At 45.8% G+C, this 8,383-nt stretch overlaps 1 protein-coding gene across 3 annotated transcripts in view; it reads left to right on the top strand.

Annotated features, from left to right (window-relative positions):
• The first annotated feature begins 8,194 nt into the window (after nt 1-8,194).
• Adamts10 (ADAM metallopeptidase with thrombospondin type 1 motif 10) overlaps nt 8,195-8,383 on the top strand; it is a 30,011-nt gene continuing 29,822 nt past the window's right edge. The window contains exon 1 of one of the 3 annotated variants that reach the window (XR_004388799.1): nt 8,195-8,375. The gene's annotated coding sequence lies outside the window, so the exon portion shown is untranslated. The remainder of the gene's footprint in view (nt 8,376-8,383) is intronic. The other 2 variants (XR_004388798.1, XM_032910011.1) reach the window with 2 other exon arrangements.

Below are 8,383 nucleotides of genomic sequence, written 5' to 3'. Positions count from 1 at the left end.
TCACAGGAGACGATGGGGGACGTCTCACATTTGAACCACAAGAGCAAATGAAATCTTCATACACGATCTTATATTTAAGATAAAGTCTCGTATAGCTCAGGCTGGCCTCAAACTTGCTATATATCCCAGGATGACCTCGAACTACTTATTCCCTTGCCTCTACCTCTAGAGTTTCAGAACCATTAATGTGTAAACCACCCTTGGTTTATGCTGTGATGGAGACAGAACCCAGGGCTTTATCCATGCAAGAAAAGAACACTCGACCCACTGAGATAAAGCCTGAGTCTAGAGAATGAAATCCTCTTTGTAAAATGTCACCCACTTGAGGGCCAACTTACAGGGGCTAGATGAAAGGAAAAACCCAAGGGTGGGGGTTGGGATGAAGAGGAGGGGTGCACATGTGGTGGGCATGAAGTATCTTCTACTATCACTCTTAGTCTATATTTGTGTGTGTGTGTGTGTGTGTGTGTGTGTGTGTGTGTGTGTGTGTGTATGCATGCATACAGGTATCCTTAGAGGCCAGAACACTGGATCCCCTGAAACTGGAACTACAGGTAATTGTGAGCTCCCTGATGAGGGTACTGGGAATCAAATCTGGTGTCCCCTGCAAGACTAGCAAGCCCTCTTCACTGCTGGGCCATCCCTTTAGCCCTGCCTTAGTTTTAAGAAACAGGGTCTGTCATTGAAGCCAGAGTTCACTGATTGGTTAGAATGGCTGGCTATAAATTTCAGGGATCCATTATCTCTGCCCCCTACTGTGCCTCCCTTATATTGGGGTCACAAATATGTGCAAGCATGTCCCAGCTTCTATGTGCAAAGGAACCTGCCAAATCCTGCTCCCCATGCTTGCATACTTAGTCCCTTACCAATTCAGTCATGTCCTCAGCCCATGAAATGTTCTTTTCAGAGACCGTTACTCACAGGAAGATTGGGACTCTTGACTGTGCTGCAGAAAATTCCAGGGACCAGATATGGTGGTGCACACTGTAATCCCTGAATGCAGGGGAGGCAGAAGCGGATGGATCTCTGAATTTGAGTCCAGCCTGGCTTATAGTGAGTTACAGAACAGCCAGGGCTACATAATGAGACTCTGTCTCAAAAAAAAAAAAAAAAACAAAAAAAAAACCCAAAAAAAAAAAAAAACAAAAAAAAAAAAAACAAAACAAAAACCAACACCAACAACAAAATATTCAGGACAAGCCAGTATGAAGCACAGTTGAAGTTTATTAGGAAGAGGGCTTAACCCAAACTTAAGTACAGGCTGCTCAGGAAAAGGGTTCGCCGTATCTATTATGGATGTAAGTTTCTCAAGAGAGAGTCATTCGAGTGTCTTAACATGAGCCACATAAACATTTTCAGTGGCTCAAAAGTTGCACTGCAGCTTTACAGTTCCAGCTATAAGAATTTATCCCCGTTCCCCCTCACTTTTTTTGATGAATGAGATTGTAGGGTAGCTCTAAGGTGCCTGGGACAGTATTCCAATCTGTTGAAATGAAACCCTGGGTCACAGGGTTGCACGAAGGGGTTAAGATTTGTCCTTTCCTGTATATGGGGGTGTTTATAAGATTTCTAGAAAACTGAAGGTTTACAGCAGGGAAAGGAAATGCTAGATACACTTGAGCTCACACTACTTTGATATTCCTCTCTGAAATATCTCTATATAAAAGCAGTATTTATATAAGCAAATGACGGGAATCTTTCCAAGTCTGTGTGAACACGCATGTGCAGGTCGGAGGTCCACATCAAGTATCTTCTTTAGTCATTCTTTACGTTATTTATTTATTAATTTATTTTTGAGACAGGGTTTCTCTACATAGCCCCGACATCCAGGAACTCACTATGTAGACCAGGCCAGCCTTGAACACACAGAAAGCCACCTGCCTCTGCCTCTCAGCTGCTAAGATTCAAAGCATCCATCATCACGCACAACCTTCTACAAACTTTGTAAAGATACAGTTTATGTGCATGGATGTTTTTGCCTGCATGTATGTATGCGTACCACAAGCATTCCTGGAACTCGCAGAAGCCATAACAAACAGCAAATCCCCTAGCACTGAAATTACAGATGGTTGTGAGTCATCATTTGGGTGTCAGGAACCAAGCCTGAGTCTTCTGCAAGAACAGTTAAGTGTTCTTACATATTTTTTTTGAGTCTCATGTATCCCACGCCTGCCTCAAACTCGTTATAGAGCTGATGATCCTGATTGAACGTTTTAAATTCTTACATTCATGTAGTGTGTGTGTGTGTGTGTATATAAATATGTGGAGATTAGAAGACAACTTCCAGAAATTGTTTCTCTCCTCCCCTTGATGTGGGTTCTGGGGTTAAAATTCAAGTTATGTTTAGCAGCAAGCCCCTTTCCACAGTGAGCCACCTCATAGGCTCACGACCTTGAGCATCTAGTTCTGCCTTCATCTCCCAGAGACGGGATGGTTCGCAGCTGTGTACAGTTACGCCCAGTTGTATGCACTGCTGGAAATCAAACCCAGATAGTGCTGCACGCTAAGGGACACGTTCTACTAATAGAATGTAGACTGTGTACGGTTACTTTGTGAGACAGAGTATCTCCTTGAACCTGGAGTTCACTAATTGGACTATAGTGCTGTCCAGTGAGCCCCAAGAATCCTCCTGTCTCTGCCTCCCCACATGGGGACTGGATCTTAGGTGCCTTACACTGTACTTGGCTTTTTAAATATTAAGTGCTTGAGCCAAACTCAAGTGTGATTAGTCTTTCAATATATATTAGTGTCGTAAGTTCTGTTCCTCTAGAGAGCCTGGCTAACGTAAGACTTCTTGCCTAAGTTCTGTGAATATTCTATGCTGCTAGAATATCCTCTAAATCGGGTGGAAATGTTGGTGTTGGTTTGTTTTTATTCACGTGATCATTTAGTACATAGTTTGGTCTCCAGATTTAAGAGGCCTCTAAGCCATCTGGGAAAAACACCTGGCAAATGGTCTAGAAGGACATATCATTAGAAAGGAGGTCATCCCTCACCAACTCAGTTCCAGAGACCTCTGGGACGCCCTCCTACCCTGAGGGGAGCGTCTGCAGCACCTGACGTCACCTTCCTTGGGTCTGGGTGACTGGTTGTTCTTTTCTGGTTGTTTATCACTCGAGAAATGTGTGACCATAGCAATTAGTCACCCTCGGGGTGCCACTGCTTCTCCATGTGAGAAATAGGCAGTGACTACTGCACAAGGTGGGTGTGAAGGGAAAACCGGCCTCAAGGCTAGGGAGATGGCTGCATTAAACATGAGGCCCTGTAGTTCAGTCGTAGCACACATGCAAAAAAGCCAGGTAGGGAGCTACACACTTATAATCCAGGCACTACGGAGCAGAGACAGGAGAATTCCCTGGGGCTCACTGGCCTGACAGTCTAGCCCTAATCAATGTGCCTCAAGTCCCAATGATAGGAACCATGTCTGTCATCCTAGCACTTGGGAGGTGGAGGCTAGAGAAACAAGATTTTAAAACCAACATAAGCTACACAGAGAGTTTGAGGCCAGCCTGAAATACATAAGAACTTGTCTTTAAAATATCAAAAGATATGCTGGGTGGTGGTGGCCTTTAATCCCAGCACTCAGGAGGCAGAGGAAAGCAGAGGTCAGTCTGGTCTACAGAGCAAGTTCAAGAACAGCCAGAACTACACAGAGAAACCCTGTCCCAAGAAAGACAAAACAAAATCAAAATATATGGGGCTGGAGAGATGGTTCAGCAGCTGAAATGTCTTGCAGAGGGCCTGAGCTCACTTCCCAGGCTTATGGTCCAAGGGGCGGCAACACCTTCTGACCTCTATGGGTGGCACCTACCTGCACACATGTACATATACACTCACAACCACATACACATAATTTAACGTAAATCCTTTTTTTAAAAAAAATAACAATTAAAAAAGTGGAGAAGAAGGAGACCAAAGGTTAACCTCTGGTCTCCATCTGTACCCACACACAATTGAGTGGGTGTAGACATACACACACACAAACTACACATGCACACGCAAAGATAAGGCTCTACATATTGTTATTAACTACAGCTTTTGCCACATTCCAAAGTCCTAAAGTAACAATAGAATTCCACTGTACCCTAAGTGGCAGACCTGCAGTGTGATCTCTTAGAATTCTAAACATTCACTGTAAATTACATCTTCCCCTAAAAGAGCTTTTAAAAGTCAGTCCAAGCTGACTTAAAACACTATTGGTCACATAAGCTTTGCCCTTACTGATCCTTGTCCTAGAACAAATCATTAACATTCAAAGTGCATCGGCAGGTCCAGGGTGTCTTCCTGCTCTTGGGAGGTAGAGTCAAGGGGTTCTGGAGTTCAAGGTCATCCTCAACTAAACAACAAATTCAAAGCCAGCCTGGGTTATATGAGACTATGTCTCAAAAAACAAAACTAAATAAACAAAAGCACCATGTCACCACTCTGCCTTCTATCAGCTCATTCTTTCAATATTATTATTTATTCAACACTCTAGGGGATATTCCTGCGAACCCAGAGATGAGAAAAACTACATTCCCTTCTACATACGCATAAGGGTAGTTCTGGCCTCTCATGGAGGAGACCTCTTTGCAACAGACAGAGAATATTACAAAAAATCACAAAGGATCAAAAGGCAGTTGTCGAGCCCAGTCCCGGTGGATATATTTACAAAACACTCCCACAGAAAGGCTCAAAGAAGAAGGGGCAAAAAGATAGTAAAAGTCAGAACGTCAGGAAGTTTGCTATAAGACTGTTACATCGGTAAAATCTCACAAGCACGACTGCCTAAACACAATTTGAACAGGGAATAACACAGAAGGGGGAAATCCCAAGCAAAGCACTACAGGCAGCTAAAGAATGCCGAGAAAGGGAGAAATGGTCTTCCCCAGGGAAGGGCACACCAACTGGTTATCCAACACCAAATGGTTAAACATTCCCAAAGGAGGTTGAATTATTAACATAATCATACATACATCTATACATACATATATTTTCTTTACTTATCCTCAGAAAGTAAAAGAGGAAAAAGGGGCCATGAATTTGAAAGACCTGGGTAGGGGGTACATGGAAGATGTTGGGAGAAGGTAAGGAAAGGGAGAAATAATGTAATTTTATTATAATCCCCCAAATAAAAAATGTGAAAATAAATAAATGGAAGACAAAAGATCCTTCCCTCATGAACTGGTCTTTTGGTGGACAAGATGGATTATCAATAAAAACAAACAGGCATTTTCTGAAGTAGACTAGACAGTGACTTCTGGCAAGAGTAAAATAAACCGGGAAACGGGAAAAGGGACGTGGGAGGGTGTGACATTGAAGTGTGAGGTCAGGACAGGCTTGCAGAAGATGATGTTTGGGTTGAGACTGGAAAGACAAAATCGGCTTGATACAGACTTGATACTCACTCGTACTCCAACAAGAATACAGCAGGCAAAGGGAAGAGCAGGCTCAAAGGCCCTGAGGCAGAGTCTATATCTTCAGTGGAATGGGCCCTTGCTCCTGGTCTTCACAATACTAGGGAGGACACCTGGCACAAATCAGTCATCAATAAAGATGCGGTGAATGAATAAAAGCTCAGCTGTCGTTTTCTGGAACAGCCTGCTTGGAGCTGAAAGAACAATGGCCCTGGGGCCACTGTCTCCTTCACTGGCTGTTTTTAATGCTTGTAGGAGGCCTCCATTTCCTATTGACTACAACAGTACTGATCTTAAATCCCACCCCGTTCAAGCTCTATGCTGTGCAACCCTTGTCTCAGGTGCTCAAGAGGATGAGGAAGGAGGAACGGTTGTGCACAGAACTTCCCAGCCAACATGGGCAACACAATGAGACCCAACTATTCAAAAATAGACAGGGCTTGAAAGATAGCAGAGTAGCTAAGAACACTGTCTTCAAGAGGACACAGGGTCTGGTCCCCAGAACCCATATGGCACCTCATAACGTTCTGTAACTCCAGTTCCTGGTGCCCTCTTCTGGCCTCCCAGACACTGTATGCACATGGTACGCAGCCATAAAAGCAGGCAGAACCTGTGAAATAAAAATAAATATCTTTAAAAGATGAATAAATCAAATTAAAAGACCAGGAAGATGGTTCAGCGGATAAAGCACTTGGGCAAACACAAGAATCTGAGCTCAGGGTTTTGGCTTTTCTTGAGTGATACCCCATCTCTTTTGCTGGAGTCTTTTTCTCTGTGTGTCTTTCTATGTATTTCCTCAGCCCTAATTTAAAAAAAAAAAAAAAAAAGCTTTTCTCTCTCACTCTCTCTCTCTCTCTCTCTCTCTCTCTCTCTCTCACACACACACACACACACACACACACACACACACACACACACACACACTCTAAACCAACCACTAGAAACTTTATTTCAGACTATCTGGACCCATGTAAAAGCCATATAGACATGGGCGCAGGCAGGGAATCTCTAGGGCAATCTGGCTAGCTAGACTAAGTGAACCAAAGAGCTTCTGGAGACCTGCCTCAGTAAATAAATTAAAAAGAAATCCATCAATCTCTATCCTCTACATGCACCCCCCCAACACATGTACCCACATCACATGCACATAGAGACACAAAATACAAATAATTAAGTTAAAAAACATATAAAACCAAAAGTCCCAGGGGAACTTACTGAGGATAAAGCATCATGTCCGCTCCCACCACCCTCCAATTGCTGAGTCCAACATGGTGGGAAAAGGAGGCTCCCCTCTCCCCCACAGAAAACCCTCTGGGACTACCTTGGAAGGAGGTGCTGTGGAGGGGGAAAAAGCCAAGGTTTACATATTAATTGAGGGATGCAGTTTCAAAGCTGGTAAATAACAGGACCCGGAATCACCTCATTTGAAGCCACTCAGCTCCAAATGTCCCTAAAAATACTCCCATTGTGAGTGTGGAAGCCATCCCTAGACCAGGGACAGGTGCCTGGAGCCTCAGCACAAGTACAGCCTGAGAAAGCAAAAGTAGGTGCCTCGGGGCAGACAAGGGCCCAAGGGGCAGTACTGTTAGTAAAGGCCAGGGATGGGTGTGGGTTCTAGGGATTGCAGAATGTAAAAGTTAACAGTCCCTCTGGTCTGGCCTGGTGTCCAGAGAAGCTGGGTCAGGGTAGGAGGGTTCGGGCACCACTGGAATTTTTCGTGCAGTGCACGCTGTATGCATGAGCCCTTAACATGTCACTTTCAAGTTCAAGACTAAGTTCAGAGTAGAGACAGAGAACTACCTGTATCCCTAGCTGAACTCTGCACAGATCGAATGTTTGTGGTTGAAACTCCCCTGCTCCCTCCCACAACCAACCCTCTTCCTCTGCTGCTCCCTACAAAGGCTGTCATTACCCCATTTCTAAGGATAAACAAACCTAGAATCAGAATCGGTCAAGGCCAAGGCCAAAGCTCTCTCTGGGGGCCAAGCTTGGAACTCTGAGACCTGGGGTAATGGGGTAGAACACTGCTATAATCAGGCCTGGGATGAAGCTGACTGGAATTACATCCTTGCTCCACTGCACTGGTCATCTCCTTTGTGTACAAACGTTAAATAGATTTAAACACTGTGTCCCAAAGATGATCATGACTTCTCTGGATGGCCTTACTTTTCACATCTGCAAAATGGGACTGGCCAGGTCCACTTCACTGCTAGAGAGTTAAAGCAGTGAACTCGAAGGCAGAACCAAAGCAGATCAAAGCCCCCAGACGGGAGCTTTGTGAAGGCTGGGACCCAACTGAGATTTATTCACTCACCCTCAGGCACCGTGCCTGGCACACGGGGAGGCGCCCAATAAATGTTTGCTTGAGCAAGGACCAGCCCTCAATAAATAACAGCTGTTGTTGTCTCGGCTAATGGAGGCAAGGAATTGGGCTCTCCTTGTCCCATCCCCCTCGCTACCCTCCAACTCAATTTTGCCCCTTTCTCTAAGCCCCCATCTCCTCCACCTCCTTTTATTCAAACTTTCCTCCCCAAACCATCTCCCACCCATCCCCCTACTGTGTGCGTCCACTCCTCCCCCACTCTCCACCTCGGTCCCCTCACACACATGCACACTCGCCTTCTATCCCCTCCCCCAACCTCTCCCCACAAACCTTCTCCAACTCCCATCCCAACCCCCACCCCAAGTTCCTCCCCAGCATCTCCACCCACACGGGCGCCCTTCGCGAGGCGGGGTAATCCGGGCTCCGGGGTCTTTGGCTTGGGTCCAACCTGAGGCCCTGGGCGGCGGCGGCGGCAGCAGCCGCGGCGGCGGGCGGGGTTTGGGGGTTTTTTATAACCTTGGCAGGCTGCTCAGGAAGTGAGTGCCTTCCCGCGCCCCCTCCCCCGGCCACGCCACCGCGCGCTCGCTCCCTCCCTTCCTGTGCGCGGGGCGGTGAGTCTGTGCGGCTACGGCAAACCGGAGGCTCCAGGCACGCAGGTACCGGC

The sequence above is a fragment of the Rattus rattus genome, chromosome 1 (assembly GCF_011064425.1).
Source record: "Rattus rattus isolate New Zealand chromosome 1, Rrattus_CSIRO_v1, whole genome shotgun sequence".
Classification (NCBI taxonomy): domain Eukaryota; kingdom Metazoa; phylum Chordata; class Mammalia; order Rodentia; family Muridae; genus Rattus; species Rattus rattus.
Note: the sequence above shows the minus strand (reverse complement) of the source record. Positions and strands in the feature narration are given on the sequence as shown.